Here is a 19,700-nt window from a genome sequence, read left to right as displayed (position 1 = left end):
TTTGCTTCCCCTTTGCCTTCTACCATGATTGTAAGTTTCCTAAGGCCTCCCCAGCCTTGCTTCCTGTACAGCCTGCAGAACTGTGAGTCAATTAAACCTCTTATAAATTACCCGGTCTCAGGTCATTCTTTATGGCAGTGTGAGAATGGACTAATACAATTTGGGATATGTTAAATATGAGAAGCCTCTTAGACATCGTTGGGGTGCAGAACATGATGCCCCAAAGTATGGTCCCCTGGCAGGCTGAGCACTTTTGAGCTGAAAAGGGCAGGAAGGCCTCGGAAAAGCAACAGGGCCTATCTCTGACTTTCTCCTTTCTTCTGTTTCCAACCCTTATTTTTTTCCTAAAACAAGCTATAAAACCTAGAAAGTTCACTCTTTGACCTACCTTCCATGAAAGTAGATCATAAGACCCTCATGTGACAAGTAGTCCTTCCTTCTACCCAGAGGAAAGAAATGCTACACAGAGAGGCCAAAAAGAATCTGAACAGGCCTTGCCAAATTTCCCCCAGCTTGTTACCATTAGGCCATACTCCATTTTTGTCCAGTCATATTTCTCCACACCTCTCCACTTCTTCCCTCAGACTTAGCATAAAAATACACACTGTTCCTTAGGTCTTTGAACCTTAATTTCTGAAGCCTCTCATGTCACATAAAACTTTGTTGAATACATTTGTGATGCTTTTCTCTTGTTAATCTGTCTTCTCTTATAGGAGTGTCAGTCATGGACCTCGTGGTGGGTGAGGAAAAGATGCTATTTTTTCTCGCCTGCAACAGCTAGGTGGAGCTATCAGATGCGTAGTTGTTTAGGTGGATGTGGAGTTAGGAAGAAATGTCTAGGCTTGAGTTATATATTTGGGAGTTATCAGTGTGTGGGTCTTATTTAAAGGTGATATCAAGGGTGTGAATGCGGAAAGTAGAGATGAGAATCAAGAATGGAACCCTAGGGGACGCTAATGTGAAAAGATTACAGAAAATTAGGGAAAGGATTATAAGAAAGTCTGAAACAATGTCATTTCCTCCACACATTCATAGAGCTCCAGGCCCACAAATACTTGGGTTTTTATTTTTTAATTTTCCTGCTACATCTAGGTACTTGGGGCTGTCACCAGTACCCCTAGAATCCATCCATTTTAAGAAAAAAAAAGGTCTTTCATCTCAGCTTTCTAGCGGTTCTTTGTTTTATAGTCTGCCACCTCTGTGCTTTCCAACACCTGGTCTTTGATGTTATTGCCTCCAGTGTCCACATTCTGCGCCCTTTCTCTTCTATAGCAGCTACTGCTGATCTCATGTTTGCTGGCATTCTTTCTAACCAACTGATTTCACTCTAATCAAACAACTAGAGTTCCTTGCTGATTTGCTTTTATATATGTGTGTGTGTGTGTTTGTGTGTGTTTGCATGTGCGCATGCACACATGTGTTTAGTATAAGTACCTTAGGAGATTTCAGTATGTGTAGTTACAATCCCTACTCTCAGTTCCTGCATCATGCTAAGTTGTATCTTGTCCCTGGGCTTTTTAACCTGCTGTTTCCAATTCTTAGAACACTCTTTTCTTTTTCCTTAGACTAGGGAGCTCTGCTTCATTTCTGAAATCTCCGTTAAGAGGCCAGAGAACTTTCCCCAAGCTTCCAAGTTTGGTTTTGATGACCCTGTGTTTATTTTTACATTAGTAGTCATCGCACACCATATTGCTTTTTTTTTTACTTGTTGGCAACCTTGATTTAAACACTAGCTCCTTGAAGGTAATGTCTCTGTCCTGTTCACCATCATATCTCTACTATATAACACAGGGTTATAATATATAATCTTATATATTATAAAATTGTATAATTTAAATTATATAATTAAACTCTAATTAGTAAATTAATTTATATGTTTTGTACTTTCAATCAGGTTGAGGATAATTCAGGATGAAATCACATGACTTTATTTGCCTCAGCACCCAGTACGTTGCATGGTATAGAATTGAAAGTATGTAAATAACTGTCAATTGATGTAACTGCATTCATACTATGAATTTCTTTATTCATTTGAATTTCTTCACCTACAACATTCTTGCCGAAAGGAAGTCATGTCCTGCCCTGAATATTCCCTTGGGTCATCAGTTCTGAATGATACAAAATTTAAATCAAATCAAATATTTTTCTTCTTTTGCTGTCAGTAGAGAGACTAAAATGGGAAAGGTGAGAGGAACAGAGAGAAATGATCAGATTAGCAGCTTTGAAACTGTACAGAGTTGTGGTATTTTGGCAGCCAAATATGAATATTAGAGTGTTGTGTAAAGGTCAGGCAATGTAAAAATGCTTTTGGCAAAGTAGAAATGTTACTATAGTAAGCAATGGACTAACAACATTCCTGAAGCTCTGTAAGTTAACCTCTGTGCAGCTTTGACTTTGAAACAGGTCGATTGCCGATGCGTATAAATATTCCTTTCTCTTTTTCAAAGGTCAATCAGCTTTTGTCTTAAAAAGAAACAGATAAAAATCAATCAAGCTATGGAAAATACAAAAAGAGAAATAAGGCTGTAAAATTAATGAAATGTATGATTTTACCTAACTGGGGATGTGAATCTTAATACCCTTTTGGCAGATCAAGCTGACCAACTTATTTATGAATTCTCAAACATCACACTATTCCATGCTTTTATATCAGCTATTATCTTTACTGACAATGTCCTCCACAGTTCCCAACAGCAACAACATATGTAGCTCTCTCCTATTCATTTTTCAGTGTTTAATTCTTTGATAATCCCTTCTAAACCCACATCCACACCCATACCCCCCACACACACACCCACACCTTAATTTGATTTAGATCCCTCTTCTCTAGGATTCTATAGCATCATATTCATAATATTTTATAGAGCTTAATCTACTCTCTTAAACTTGTTAGTTTTCTTGTCTAAGTTTTCTAATAAGCTGTGATTAATTGCAAATCATGAAACCATGTTTTTCTCAGTGCTATATTTCCCTATGCCTAGCATCCTAGAACAAAATAAATGCTTACTAAATGTTGAGTGATTCTAGCCAAGAATAAATGAATCTGCCTATGAAGTCATGGAAATCAAAGTTGAAGATATTTGCTATGGTGGCCTTTCCATTTGAGAATTTCATTATGGGAAAGTCAACCTTAATTAATAAAAAAAAACTCTTTGAATCAAATTGCTTTGGAATGATTTCAAAATGTATTTGTTTTCCTTCTCAGTGAGATAGCTTTAGGAATTTGTCTTTAAGATGACACTAACCCTTCAGGTTTGAATAGGCTACAGAATGCCTTTGAAGTCTTAAGACCTATCAAGGCTCTTCTGTAGAGCTTGGTGGTATTTAGAGGATTTCTGTTTCTCTGATTTAATATCTTTTTAAATCTATGACTTGTATGATTAACCAAATCCAAAATAACATTACACACTAAATAAGAAAAGGGAAAGGGCTAGAAACCTTCCCTTTGTTGATGTCTTTCTTTTTGTGTATTTCTGGTTCATCCTCTTGAAGCTTTGCTACATAGAGTAATGTTTGTATCTGTGGTCTTCGAAGGCCATTTGTGGACTTATCAGTTCATTATTGCCCCTAGAAGTCCATTACACAGACATTTATCCTCTTGTGACTGAACTATTCCCTTCAATCTAAGAGAAAAGAAAACGAGACTGCTTCAGCCACACTTAATGCTTCGTGTGAAACAGAATAGATGGTGTTTTGTTCTTGTGTAAGTTCCTATGCGGTGGGATCAGAGTGTTTTTCTTCCATCTGACTATGCTGAGAAACAGTGACCAGTTTGCCCATGTTCTTGTCGGCTTTTGAAATGGAATATTAAAGACTTAAAAGAGGACATTGCGATATCTTAAAGTGAGTTTCTGAATTATAATAGTACGATAAAGGGAAGAGGCAGGATTCTCATAGGGAAAACCTGCAGGCTTCAGAGCCAAACAGACTTACGTTCAAGCCCTTGCTCTTGCTATAGAACACAGTAATTGTAAACTGGAGGAAATTAGTTAATTCTCCAAAGGTCAGATTATTCAACTGTAAGAGTGGAGGATACTGAAATTTCGTTCATGAAAGTTATTGTACACTGAAACAATTTAAAAATGCAGAGATGACGGCAGGGACAGAAATAAATGTCCATTTGTAGAGAGGATACTATGTGTTCAGCTGTAGAGAGGATACTGTGTGAAATTTGCATGGCACTAGATTAGGTACTTTTTTATGTTTTATGTCTGCAAAGTTTCACAGCAGGCCCTAAACAGCAGTAAGCCAAAAATGACAGCTACTTTTCCTGTAACAAAAAATTCCCAAATGAATGTGGCTTATGAATTATTAGCATTTAATGTTAATTATTTCTACATTTCTTTTTTATCTCACTTCTTGGATAGTTTAGTATAGACTTGGTAGGCAAACCAGCTTTCGTTCAAAGCTAGGCTCTAGCGTTAATGGCTATGTGACCTTGGACAAATGTCCTACCATGCCTAACAACCATGTTCCACAGCCTGGGCTCCTGTTCCAGATTCACTTCTTTTTTACATTTTATTTTTATTTTTGTTTTTTTTTTAATTATTTGTTTATTTTGATACCTGGTCTTGCTCTGTTGCCCAGGCTGGAGTGCAGTAGCATGACCATAGGTCACTATGGCCTTGAACTGTTGGACTTGAGTGATCCTCTCACCTCAGACTCCCAAGTAGCTGTGACTAGAGGTGCATGCAACCATGCTCTTCATCTTTTTTTTTTTTTTTTTTTTGAGACAAACTTTTGCTTTTGTGGCCCACGCTGGAGCACAATGGTGTGATCTTGGCTCACTGCAGCCTCTGCCTCCCAGATTCAAGCTATTCTCCTGCCTCAGCCTCCCAAGTAGCTGGGATTACAGGTGCCCGCCCCCATGCCCAGCTAATTTTGTATATTTAGTAGAGACAGGGTTTCACCATGTTGACCAGGTTGGTCTTGAACTTCTGACGTCAGGTGATCCACCTGCCTTAGCCTCCCAAAGTGTGGGGATTACAGGCGTGAGCCACTGCATCTGGCCCTCTCCACCTCTTAATTGCTTAAGAAATTTAGGAAGGTTACTCCTTAAAATTCAAATACAATAAAACTCAGTAATACCATGATCTGAGCTCACATTCAGGGGGATTGGACCAAGTTCTCTCTCTCTATCCCCTTCTACAGCAGGGATGGCCTAAAATTCTCATTTTCAGAGATGGTTGGGAAAGAAAGTGACTAAATCCCAATATCCCTAAATAGGGCCAGTAAAATGAGCACAAACTCACTTAAAGATTCCTAGAATGTTCCTTTTGCTTAACAGAAGCTTTTTAGTTTAACATAGTACCATTTGTCTACTTTTTGTTTTTGTTACCTGTCTTTTTGAGGTCTTAGCTATAAAATCTTTGCCTAGGCCAATATCCTGGAGTGTTTCCCCTGTGTTTTTCTCTAGTAGTTTTAGAGTTCCAGGTCTTTTGTTTAAGTCTTTAATCCATTTGTAGTTGATTTTTGTATATAGTGAGAGACAGAGGTTTCATTTCATTCTTTTGCATATGAGTATCCAGTTTTCCCAGCACCATTTAATAAAGAGGGTATCCTTTTCTCAACATATGTTCTTGGCACCTTTGTTGAAAATCAGTTGGTTGCAAATATGTAGATTTATTTCTAGGTTCTCTGTACTGCTCCATCGGTCTATGTGTCTATTTTTATATCAGTACCATGCTGTTTCAGTTACTATATCTTTGTAACATATTTTGAAGTCAGGTAGCGTGATAACTTCAACTTTGTTCTTTTTTTTAGTATTTCAAAGAGATAAATATCTGCACCTTATGTTTATTGCAGCACTATTCACAATAGCAAAGACATGGAATCAACCTAATTGTCCATAAAAGGATGAATGGATAAAGAAAATGTGATATATATACAGAGAGAAATACTATTTAGCCATAAAAAAGAATCAAATCCTATTGTTTGCAACAACATAGATAAAAATTGGAGTTCATTATGTGAAGTGAAATAAGCCAGACACAGAAAGACAAACAATATGCATATTCTCACTGAATATGAAAGTTAAAAGAGTTAATCTCATGGAGTCAAAGATGAATGATGCTTATCAGAGGCTAGAAAGGGTGTTTGCCATGGTGGGGTGATGAATAGAGGTTGGTTAATGGGTACAAACATACAGTTAGGTAGAAGGAATAAGCCTAATGTTTGACAGCAGAGTAGAGTGACTGTCATTAACAACAATATATTGTATATTTCAAAATAGCTTAAAGACAGGACCTGAAATGTTCCAAATATAGAAATGATAAATATGTGAGGTGATGGATATCCTAACTTGATCATCACATATTCTATATGTGTAACAAAATATGACATCTACCCTGTAAATATAAACAATATATATCAATAAAAAATTTTTTTTTGAGACAGAGTCTCACTCTGGCACCCAGGCTGGAGTGCAATGGCATGATCTCGGCTCTGCAATCTCTGCCTCCCTGGTTCAAGCAATTCTCCCGCCTCAGCCTCCCAAGTAGCTGGGACTACAGGCTTATGCCTCCACACCTGGTGAATTTTTGTATTATTATTATTATTTTTGCCATGTTGGCGAGGCTGGTCTTGAAATCCTAACCTCAGATGACCCACTCGCTTCGGCCTCCCGAAGTGCCAGGGTTACAGGCCTGAGCCCCCGCACCTGGCCAAAAATATTTTTTTTTAATTCCTAGAATGATTAAAACTGTCCTAGGAATAATACATATGGACCTATCAACAATGCACAGGTAGGTGGTGGCAAACTCTAGGCAGCACTCATAGAGACTAGGATTGCACTGGACTAGTACCCTCTCTCACCTTCACCACCACTGCAGACATCACCACATTAACCACGTGACTCACACTGGTCATTCCATTAAGCCGCTAATAACGTGGCACATTTTATGTGATGTTTACTTTTTGAACTCCACTTGCAGTTGGTCTTGCTGTCATATACTAACACCTACCTCCAGGGATACTGTGAGGATTAAATAAAATAATCCATATAAAGCACTTAACATTGTAACTGGCACTCAGCAAATAAAAGTAAGTGGTGACTAGTTATTGTTAATTTAAACACAGATCTAGAAGTAAAAGGAAGCCTTATGTTTCAGTGACATTTTGTTGCCTTTTCCCATAAAACAATACAGTGTTTTTTATTCATACTGACACAGTAAAATAAAATAATCATATGTATAGATATGTGTATATATAGATATGATCTATATACCTATCATTATAGAATTATTTCAAAAGATAAGTGTTTCAGGCTCTAGAAATGTCAAGAAACAGTACAATTCAGTTAGAACTGCCTGTACCTCTCTGGGTGCAAACATATTCAGAAGCATTGGGCACAGCCATAAGACTGGAAGAAGACTCTACAATGGGAACAGTCTTTTCCTGAATTGAACTGAAAAGACCGATTTGAAAAATGAGGCTCTTCAGAGAAAGCAAAAGCCATTATCCTGGTTAAATACTTACATTTACTTGTGAGTGAAGGTTGACTATTGTGCAACATCAACATATTTTAAATTGCTATCCAGACATCTAAGTTCTGTGTCCTCCCACTGCAAAAATAAATAACTGGAAGACATGTTTGATCCCTTGTCTCTGAACTTTTATATTGTTCTCAGGTTGAATAGAAAGACTGGAATCATAATCATAGATACTGTACAATTTCTTAGAATAATAAAAGAGCAGCAATATGCTAATGAGTCTGTGTAGAACTCATTCTACACATTCTACTCATTCTGACTAAAATGGCATATGCAATGGTAGAGATCAAATACAAATATTTAAATAAGTTGTAAGCCAACCACTCTTGGAATTTTGCTTGTAAATAATCATTTCGTACCAGTTCACTTTCCTCCTCCTCCTCCTTGTTCCCCTCCGTCCCCTCCTCTCCCTCCTTCCCCTCCTCCTATTCCTCCTCTCCCTGTTCATCTTCTTCCTTCTTCTTTCTGACAACATACTAGAAATCATTTGAAGTATCTGCAGAAATTGACTGTGTTGAGGCATAAATAATATGATAAAAGTTTATTAGAAGCCAAGTAGGAGGATGGACCAGAGAACAAACAGCAAGAAAGTTTGGGAGTGTGCTGGAGTCTGGTACAAGTTGAAAGACTTTTATAGAAAAGTTTAGGAGAAAGGGTCGGAGGGCGGGTGGTCGTCACGCCAGAGTTGTCGTTTTTATTTGGAAGGTACAATATAGAAGTTACAATCATTGGCAACATACAGGCTAAAATGCCTGCAATGCAAAACCATCATAAACATCATAATTCAGAAATAAATCAGTATCTTTTTCAGTGTCATTAGGTTATGAATTAATAAGTGCATAAATAATTTCAGCAACTCATGATTCTTTTTTTTTTTTTTTGAGACGAAGTTTCACTGTTGTTGCCCTGGTTGGAGTGCAATGGCGTGATCTGAGCTCACTGCAACCTTTGCATCCTGGGTTCAAACAATTCTCCTGCTTCAGCCTCCCGAGTAGCTGGGATTATAGGCGTGTACCACCATGCCCTGTTAATGTTGTGTTTTTAGGAGAGATGGGGTTTCTCCATGTTGGTCAGGCTGGTCTCACACCCCTGACCTCAGGTGATCCGCCCACCTTGGCCTCAAAAAGTGTTGGGATTACAGGCTTGAGCCACTGCGCCTGGCCTATGATTCTTTACTCAGAAGAGGATGCCACTATGAATCACAAGGCCTCCCCAAGACAGGTTAATTTAGAAGCCTTTTTACATTTAAAGTAAACTGCCAAATGTGACCTGTATGTTATCAGAAAGCATATTAAAACTGAGTTTTCAATGATCATTCATTAAGGAACACAGGCCAGGTCATCAAGTCAGAAGCAAATGCTTATGGCATATCTTTTACTTTTTAAACTCTGATAATTCAGGTGCAATTAAATGAATCTCTGGGCTGTTCTAACTCCATCCTCCATTCTACTTTTGCTTCAAATTACAGTAAATAAATAATAAATGTTATTATGCTTTTGAAGAAATGCGTTAATATGCTAGCCAGTTTTCTGCTGGTCCTCCTAACTGTTCATGCCAAAGTCTTTATCCAAAATTCATCTGTAGCTGTCCACACATACAGAACATGTACACACACACACACACACACACACACACACATGCACATACATCAGCACCTGCATTGTTTTCACCGTTGTGATTACCCTAACATTTATTTTGTAAGCTTTGGAAAGGGTCGATGAAGAAGTTTTGCATATCAATAAAACTACAAAAATTATATATAAGTCATAAAGTACCAATGAACTGCTTCCATAACTGTTTACTTACAAGTTTCCTTTCATTGTCCAGAAAGAAATACAGATAAAGCAAGGTATGCTCTAATTAAAACTGAAATGCCAATTAATATAGACGAAGTAATACAATCTGTTTGGAGTGTTACAATTTATTGCGACTGACATGATACTTTGGAATTTCCTAATATTAGTAAAGAATGGATGAAAGAAGGAATATTTGTCAGAAAGAGTGTGGGCTTTGGGTCCATAGCTGTGTGGACTTGGGTAAGTTATTTACTTTGGGCCTTTGCTTCTAACTATAGTACAAGAATAATGGTAACTACATGGTAGGACTGTTGGAGGGATTTGAGGTAATGCCAATAGTGTTACCTATGCGAAAGGAAACTCTAGCTCTACTAATTATGAGAAGAATGAGAAAGTGTGTGGAGAGCCTACCAGGCTGCCTGACACAGAGCAGGTCTCCTATGAGCATTAGCACTTCCAGCCCTCACACTCTGGCAGACAAATTCACACACACACAATTTCAAAGAACTGTCTTCTCATAGCAAAAATGCAAAGGAGTTTTAATTATATTCACTGGATAAAAAAGTTAATCTTATTCATTTATGAAAAATATTAAAATTGTTTTTTAAATACACATGATTTGTAAGGATTTTTCTGTAAATAATATAATCTGAACCATTTGCATTTAAAATGGACATGTACTGTCAGAATCTTGTTTCTTTTTTAGCAGGAAATGGTTTAATGACCCAATAAAAATTTCTTTTTTTTTTTCCAAATAACTTTTCCAAATAACACCTTCAGGGTTAGAATAAAAATAGATTCTAAAATAGCTCCAAAGTTGTAATTTAGTATGATTAGTAGCTCAGCTTTTGTAGATAGATGAGAGACATTAATTATTTTGGCTTTTGTAATGTTTTTAGAAGTTCCTTGTTGAAGAAAAATCTTACTGAGCAGACTTACAAGTACTTTTATTTGGAATCAATTACATATTATTCTTTGAAAATTTTAGGAAATTCTTAAAAATATTTTTGACTTTGTTACAATTGAAAGCTTTAAATTTATCAAGAAACAAACTGTTTGCTATACAAGTATGTGAAGTTACTCTACCAAAAGGAGAATTATGGAAGGAAAATTATAGTATTTGTTCAAAATACTTCTTGTTCAGCATAGTCCCATCCCAGTGGAACAATTATTCTTGCTGCCCCATTGATATTAGGGTTGGCCAACTTGCTTTGGTCTGACCTGTAAGTGGATGTGACTTGTTTCTCTCCTGAGCAGCAGCCTCAAGATGCATTATATGCTTCTGTTGTTCTCTTTTCCTCTGCTACAAGATGGGCAGAGGAGCTCCTCCTTCAGCCTTGTTCCCTGATTAAAGAGAACATCAAAGCTAGTTGCAGCTAATCCACAGCAAATTTGCAACATGCACACTAATCATTAGTGAACAGCTTGTTGGGTTTTTATTAAAGGAATACACAGATATAAGGACCACAAGGAGCAGGAAAGAGTATTAGTAACTCTGCTGAAACCCTCCTCACGGCTCCTTCCAGTCGCTACTTGTCTCCAAAGAAAACACTTCTCCGAATTCTCTTTTCACTGATTAATTTTTGCTGTATGTAATTGTTTGGGTCTGACTTTCTTCATTCAGTAATATGAGTTTGGTATTTGCCCATGTTGTCATGGGTAGCAGTTAATTCACTATCATTCCTGTGTAATTCTCCATTGTATGAATATAGCACCATTTTATACCCATTCTACTTTTGTTGAAATTGGAGTTGCAGCAATTTGGAGCTAATACAATAGTGCCATTGTAACATCATTGTATAAATCCTTCGTTACACATTTGTACACATTTCAACTAGGTGCATCCTTAAGAATGGCCATGCTGAGTCCTATGTTGTACACGTGTTCTGCATTAATTGATACTGTCATCAGGTTCCAAAGTAACTAACTAATGTATAACTCATACAGCAAAGGATGAGAGCTTTTTCTGCTTCAAATTCTTGCCAATAGTTATCTATTGTGATATGGTTTGGATATGTGTCATCACCGAAATCTCACGTTGAATTGTAATCTCCAGTGCTGGAGGTGGGGTCTGATGGGAGGTGTTTGGATTGAGGGGGCAGATCACTCGTAGCTTGGTGCTGACTTCTTGATGGTGAGTGAGTTTTCATGTGATCTGGTCATTTAAAAGTGTGTGGCACCTCCCACCTCCTCTTTTTCTCTTGTTCCATGTGACATGCCTGCTCCTCTTCATCTTCTGCCATGATCGTAAGCTTCCCAAGGGCTCCGCAGAGGCTGAGCAATGTGAGTCCCATGCTTTTACAGCCTGCAGACCCGTGAGCCAATTAAACCTCTTCTTTACCTTTATAAAAAACTCAGGTATTTTTAACAGCAATGCAAGAATGACCTAACACATATTGTTTGTCACTTTACCATTGGAAGGATTATGTGGTGATATCTTTTTGTGGCTCTTACTTGTTAGTCCTGGTGACTAATGAGTTTGCTCACATTTTAATATGCTGATTAGCCATTCGGTAACCTCCTTTGTGAAGTGTCTGTTCCAGTCTTTTGTTCATATTTCATTTGGATGTTCCATATTGCCTTTTCTTATTGATCTGTAAGAGCTCATTATTTATTATGGAGTGAAGGTCTTTGTCAAGAATATGTGGTCCCCATGTCGTCCTCTGTGCTATAGCTTGCCTTGCCTTTCCATTCTCTTGATACTATTTTCTGACTAAGAAAGGTTCTTAATGGTAAATAATCTAATTTAACATTATTTTCTTCATTATTATTGCTTATTGTGGATCTGCTCCACGATCATGAAAACATCATCTTATACTCTCTTCTAGAACTTCTATTATATTATCATTGACATTTAAACTTGCACGTCATTTATTATTGATTTGGTAATGGCATGAACTGAGGTATCACTTTTCTCTTTTACTGAAATAATCACATTTTTTCTCATTTATTTAGGGACAATGAAGAAAATGGAATTAATTTTCAAGTTTAAACTCACTTTCTAGTAATAAACTTTAGCTACAAGAGTTTTTATATGTTTTATTTTTGTATGTGTTGTATTCTTTTTTATTCATTACTGGTATGATTTTATAATATTATGTTTAGTGCTTTTATTCGTATGTTCACTAGATACATTGTTTTGAAAATTTTTCCTTGTAATAACCTGGTAAGGTCCTGATATTAAGATTATTTGGACTTAGAAAATGAGTTGAAAAATGTTTCCCCTTTTTTTCTTCGCTAGAGAAGTGAGTTTGGATTGATGCTGTTTCTTCAAATGCCTGGAAGGAAAGACTGACTCTGACAGTTTGGATCACATTTCTGTGCTTTTCCTCTGGGATACTGGTCTCTCAAGCTCCAGCTCTCTTGGTAGCTCTATGATGCTTTCCAACACATGTGCTTTGCATGTTATCTAGCATTTATCCTTTTTGTTGGTAGAAGACTGGTTTGCTATAAGCTAATCTGTTAAAACTAGCTCTACGCTACTTATTTACAAATTTCCATTAACATACAATCTCTTCAAAAGATTAAAAATACTTTCACCTAGAGATAACTCACAAAAATCCAATTTTTTCAGATCATGTGCATGACCAGATCTACATGCCTAATCTCATTCCCATATCTCAGCTATACAATAAAAGTGTTAAGATAAAAGAGGAGAGATTGGTTGTGTGCAAAATCTAACAATGGAATCTAATAGTGGGATCTAACAGGTATTAGTAGCTAAACCACATGGAAAAGAAATGTCTTGCAGTAAGTTGAGGGTGTTGACAGCAGTTGCATAGTACCCAATGCCCTCCACCAAATAAACAAAACCAAAAAACTGTCATCAACTTTGACCAATGCCTTCAATAGGCAAAGAAACCAGCTCATCACATTGAACTGATAGTTCAAGGTTGCAATTTGGTGCACTGGAAACAGCCTCAAACAAGATAATATCTCCTTTGCTTATAGAGCCAGGACATTCCTAGATTTAAATCCCACATCTACTTTTTAAAATCTGCGTGACTTTTGCAATGCCACTTGGCTTCTATGCACATCTCATTATGTATAAATAGGCTAGTCTCCTACAATCCATTCCCATATAATTGCTGAAATGATTTTAATACATCCTAGTCAAATCTCACCACTCTCTATTTGTGAAAATTTCCAATGGATTTCCATCATCTTTAGATTAGAATACAATTTATTTTGCCAATGAATGTCCTCCTTAAGCCAGTGAAATTTCTCCTTCGTCCCAGGGCTCTTCTTCAGTAGTCTTCTATGATTTCCACAGCCAGCATCTTTTCCTGTGCTGATCCTTCTACTGGGATCATTATTCCCCCAGAATGTCACATGGGGGCTGCCAGCTTCTCATTCCTCAAATATACACTAAAGCAACCTCTCCTCAGAATTGCCTGCCCCGACCATGGGATGAAAAGAAACTCCTCTTACAACTCCACTCTCGCATGATACTCTACTGTATTTTTTTATAAAACATCTTCTCTTGAGAATCACCTTGTTTGTTTATTTATTTTTTTCTTCCTCTCTGCCTCCCTGAATATAAGCTACCATGAGACAGAGAACTTTTCTGTCTCTTTTCTCAATTAAATATCTGGTACCTAGAATAGTGTTTGTTATAGCACCAAGAAGACAGTTGATGAATGAATGAATGAATGAATGAATGAGTGGATGAAATATGGTAAAGATGAACTCAAATTAGGTATGAAATCTGGTTAAATAGTAGGTGCTCAGTTAATAATAATTTCCTTCTCCTTTCTTTCCTGTCTTACATCCTCTTCCTAAAAAGACTCCAAATCTGTATCTGCTGCCCCTATGTACAGAATACTAGCCACACTTCACACTTTCCTCTTTAGTTTTACATAGGGGTCACGACCTTTAGTCATCAACTTGTCAATTCAAAGATGGGTCTACCTCCCGTGATTTATTTTCAGTTGACTGTGAAAATAAATAGGACTGGGGAAGAGGAGCTCACTCGGCGACGGAGGGCACTCTCACATAGCCTGTGAGTTACTTTTCCAGGGAGCTGGCATCAACCAAGGCAGCCACCAGCTGGTCTGTTGCCATTATTGTGTGATGGGTGCTGCCTTGTAGGAAACAGAAGGTGCAATGAGTCTGGTTATTTATTCATAGAGAAAGATGGATGATCCTCTTGGAAATTTGGGACATTCATTTCACAGTTGATTGTGAAAATAAATAGTTTGGCAGTTTTGTTATTTCAAACATATCTTACCTGGATGCAACTAATGTTTTAATCTAAGTTCCAATAGCTTGATCACACTCACAGCTGGAGATCCCTAGTGGAAATACTGAATTTTGGCAGATTTCCAAGCATGCTGGGAAGGGGAGCTCACTCAGCAATGGAGGGCACTCACACATAGCCTGCGAGTTACTTTTCCAGGGAGCTGGCATCAACCAAAGCAGCCTCCAGCTGGTCTGTTGCCATTATTGTGTGGTGGGTGCTGCCTTGTAGGAAATAGAAGGTGCAGTGAGTCTGGTTATTTATTTATAGAGGAAGATGGGTGATCCTCTTGGAAATTTGGGACATTCATGCATGTTAAGACTAATACAAAAATAATGAGACAGATTGTATGTATGTGTGTGCACATGTATGTTTGTGGGCTGGTGGGGAGTCACCATTGATACTTAAGATAAACTGGAGATGATGTCAAAAGTGGGTTGTTGAAAACAAAACAGTAAGAGGTGGCAGTGCCTCCGAAACAAGTTTGTGACCTATATGGGCTTTTGGACAGACAGACTTGAGATCAACTACTTATTAGTAATGCAACTTTGGACATATTATCATGAAATAAAAAATAACATACGCAAAGCACTCAGTACTATTTCAGGCATATAGTGGACCCTTATTAGTGCAAGCTATTGTTATTAGAACCAGTTCTACCTTCGTTATAATTGTGCATAGGGAATTTCACAAATGGAGACATTTATGACAACAAATATCTTTTGATTTTCCCTTCTAAAATTATTGGGCATCCCATCTGCTCAGTGCTAATAAGCCTACTTGCATTATCAGAGACCAGAACAGGTTTGACAACACTCAAAAGTTGAATGTCGATTTTCTGTGATAAGCTATCGGTTTCCTGTGCTATTTACAGGCGACTGATCCACTCTTAACTCATATATCTAAGGGCACTAGGAGAATTAAATGGAGCTCAAATATAGATCAGAATCCTACTAGGCATTATTGATGCTTTGTCTTCATTGACATCCTCATTCATCCACATGTTAAAATCTTTATGTAGGAGAAACAGATAATTTCATTGTAACAAAAACACCTGATGATAATGTGTTATGGTTTTGAATAAATTAAGTTCTGTATGCCACAAAATCATGCAGAATCTGTATGTGTGTTTTATAGCCACGTCTATATCTACTAGGTATTTATGTACATATATGCGTATGCTTATGTACATATTTTACTTTATATGTCTGTGTGTTTGTATGTGCCTGTACAGGTCGGTTTCAATGTATGCACATATAGGTGTGTCTCAGTGTGTGTGTGCATTCAAATAAATATGTTTATATGTATCTTGAAAATATCTCTAAAATGCAGTGAATATTACTGTCTTTCTGAGAGTCTTTATGATGTACAAAAAAGAGCACAAAACTTGAGTAGCAAGAATTGAAATTTGGGTTATTCAACCTCTGTCTGTGATCCTTAGGTTTATCATGTTATGCTTAACCACCTTTTTGGCCCTCACATGTAAATCTGAATCGTAAGATTAGTTTGCAACTGAAATAAAGATGACCTGTTAGAACACTATGCCTGGCACATAGTAGATACTTAAAAATGATATGTCTTTTCTTCCCTTCCTCAATTTTCTTCCTTTCTTTAGAAAACAGTTACTTCAATGCCACGTAGTTTTATTGACATCTAAAATGTATATACAATTGATTTTTAGTTTGGGCAGTGGAGGGCCCTCTTAAATATATCCTGGCAGATAAAATGCCATGATTTCTCTATTACTGCATGATCATGACTGGGAGAATGAAGAGGATGTGATAGTTATCTCCAGAGGACAAGATAGTTTTCACAGAACTATCTTGAAAGACTAATGGACATCTGGAATACTGAGATGAGAATTAAAGTAGAATGAAAAGTGCCTTGCAATTTATTATAGAATTCAACAATGTGTTCATCCAGGTTGCCAAAAAAGCAGTTACCGAAATGGAATTAAATAGTCAAGAAATGAATTAGAAGAAAAGTGCTGGTGAAAGAAAATGGGAAGGGTGCTGGGAGAGCCGTGCAGTTCTGATGAAGGTTGGCCAAGGCCACTGGGACGTTCTTGAGCCGAAACCATCAAGAGTCCTGTGTGTCTTAGCAACAGAAAGAGCAAACATCCTTGGTGCAAATGCAGCAATGGATTTCCAAGCACAGAAGCTGTCACCCAGCAAAGATCTGAAAAAAGCATTGTCATGTGACCATAGGTAGGTGAGAAAGAAGGAAGGAATCTGGCATTTACCATGATAGAATCTTTGATAGGCACAGCCACACTTCTTAGCTCCTAACTCACTCCTCTAATTAAGAATACAGTATCACCAAGTACATAAGGTTTGTAGAATATGTATAACCATAAATTAATGTATGAAGTTGCTGAAAAATTAGAGGAGAATTAGAAATATAAGATACTGCAGCCATCAAGTGCAGTAGGATTAGAAAGGATACAGTTCAGGATGGTGGATAAAAGCAGGAGTTTTCAGAGTTACAGGAAATAGATTTGAAGCTTAGCTCTACTATTTGGCTGTGTGACCTTGAAACAGTGACAATGTGCCGGAGTTTCTAAGTCTTTATAGCTGGGACATCATGATACCTACTTCAACAGGACTTTCAAAGAGTTAAATTAGGCTTTTTAATAATCATCATAATGACTGTCATGAGATGGCATCTCATTGTGGTTTTGATTTACATTTTTCTAATGATCAGTAAAGTCTAGCTTTCTTTTCATATGTTTGTTGGCTGCATGAATGTCTTCTTTTGAGAAGTGTTTGTTCATGTCCTTTGCTCACTTTTTAATGGGTTGTTTTTTTCTGGTAAATTTATTTGCATTCCTCATAGACTCTGGATGTTAGACCTTTGTCAGATGGATAGATTGCAAAAATTTTCTCCCATTCTGTAGGTTATCTGTTTGCTCTGATGACTGTTTCGTTTGCTGTGCAGAAGCTCTTTAGTTTAAACCTAGTAATCACACATATGTTCCTTGCAGCATGTCCACAATAGCAAAAACATGGAATCAACCCAAGTGCCCATCAATGATAGATGGGATAAAGTAAATGTGGTACATAAACAGCATGGAATACTATGCAGACATAAAAAAAGAATGAGTTCATGACTTTTGCAGTGACATGGATGGAGCTGGAAGCCATTTCCCTCAGCAACCTAATGCAGGAACAGAAAAACAAACATCACATGTTCTCACTTATAAGTGGGAGCTGAACAATGAGAACACATGGATACATTGGGGGAACAACACACACTGGGGCCTGTTGGGAGGTGGCGGGAGGAAGACTGTGAGGAAGAATAGCTAATGGATGCTGGGCTTAATACCTAGGTGATGGGTTGACATCTGCAGCAAACCCCCATGGCCCACATTTGCCTGTGTACCAAAGCTGCACATCCTGCACTTGTACCCCAGAACTTAAAAGTTAAAGAGGAAAAAAGAGTTAAATTAGGCCTAAATCCCAGGAAATTAGCATTTATTGATGGTTTAGTGTATTTTAGACACTGTTCCATGCACTTTATAGTAGTTTATCAAGTTCTACTAGAAAACGTAAAATAGGATATAATATTGTTCTTAACAATTTTTTTTTTTAATTTTAACGCATGTAACAGATGAGGGAACTGAGACATAGAAAGGTTGAGCACCTAACTGATTCACGTTTTTGTAAGTGTGAGAATCAGAATTAAGTTCAGGTAGTCTCCCTGTCGTCTTTTCCTACCTACTACACTACACTCTCCTGCCTCTCAAATACATCTGGATAGATAAAATGCCCTGATTTCTACATTACTGCATGATCATGACCCCAGGGCAGGATGAAGAGGATGTAATAGTTACCTCCCAAGGAGGAGCTAGTTTTAACAGCACAATGTATGTTTTCCCCAAGAATCCATTTGGAAACTTGAACTTGATCAATATAATGCTCTGTATTTTCTGTAACTCTAGAAATCAAGTACTAGGTTGTAACAACCATAACCATTACCAGATACCCAAGAATTACTCTATTATGAGAATATCTTCTAGAAGTTATTTCAGAAAAGTCTGTTACTGCCTTAATCTGATATCTTTAGGATTAATATCCAATTGAGATATTTTAGGTTGCTCAGGGGCATAATGTCATTATTTGGGCAGCAGAGGCCCCTTCAGAATTTTTTCAACATGTATCATGCAGGCAGTTTCCTACTCAGATGATACATCTTAACTCCTCTCTTGGACAAGTGGAAATTGGAACCCTAAAATCTAAACTGGAGTTTCAATGCTGACACAATAGAGGGAGACAGGGTGAAGTAGGGCCTTCAACTCCAAAGGGTAGAACTCAGGTCATTTCTCATGTCTTGAGATTTGTACATCACTTGCGGTCCTCCCTAAAGGTGAGAAGGGAGAGGTTAAGGGTGCAAGTAATTTCTGACATTATGGACTGGTCTTGGGATGGAGACAGATTGTCAGTGACTATAAATAGTCCCAGGAGAGTGTCATGACTGTGAGGGTGTGCCTGAGGGGTGAGCAGTCCAGGTGTTCACCCACAAATCCTCTGGGGTTGACACCTGATGTTTATTGCACATGCTTAGGGATAGCTGGTGTTTTGGCTGCTGCTCTTTGGCATTAGTGAGCAGTCATAGGTCACAGAGACAGCAGAGTCACCTCTGAGCTCTGCCACTCCCAGGTGGTTTATTTGGAGAGTTATTTGTCTCATGAAGCTCCCTGGAGCCCAGGAGCTGTCAGTCTATTAAATCAAAGGAAAGAGAATTAGTAACACCTTCTTATTTTCAGGGTGTAATAACCTGCCCTATAAATCCACCCAAGTCCTGTTGTTAATCTTTAGTCTATGTGGGAAGCAACTGCTGTTATTGGTGCTGCATTGAGAATAGGCCACTTTATTACTTTGGAAGCCATAAAATACCCCTCTGGCTAGAAGGGAGGCTAATTCCCCTAGATCATTTGGGTAGATGCATTGATGCCCTCAGCCCTGTGACTGGTTTGGAATGCAGAATGTTGATCGAAAGGAGGAAAGTATATTTCCAAATAATTAGGTTTGAAATGTGCCATGATAAAGAAAAGTACATCTTGGGGGTCTATAGAAGTAAGCTTAAGTAAGCAAGGCAGTCTTTCCTGAATGATCTCCACAAAGCCAGCATTTGGCAGGACTTTCATAAAAACAATAAAATTTGTTCCAAGGTCAA

This window comes from Gorilla gorilla, chromosome 11 (genome assembly GCF_029281585.2).
Source record: "Gorilla gorilla gorilla isolate KB3781 chromosome 11, NHGRI_mGorGor1-v2.1_pri, whole genome shotgun sequence".
Taxonomy (NCBI): Eukaryota; Metazoa; Chordata; class Mammalia; order Primates; family Hominidae; genus Gorilla; species Gorilla gorilla.
The sequence above is the reverse complement of the archived record's forward strand: the minus strand, read 5'-3'. Positions refer to the sequence as shown.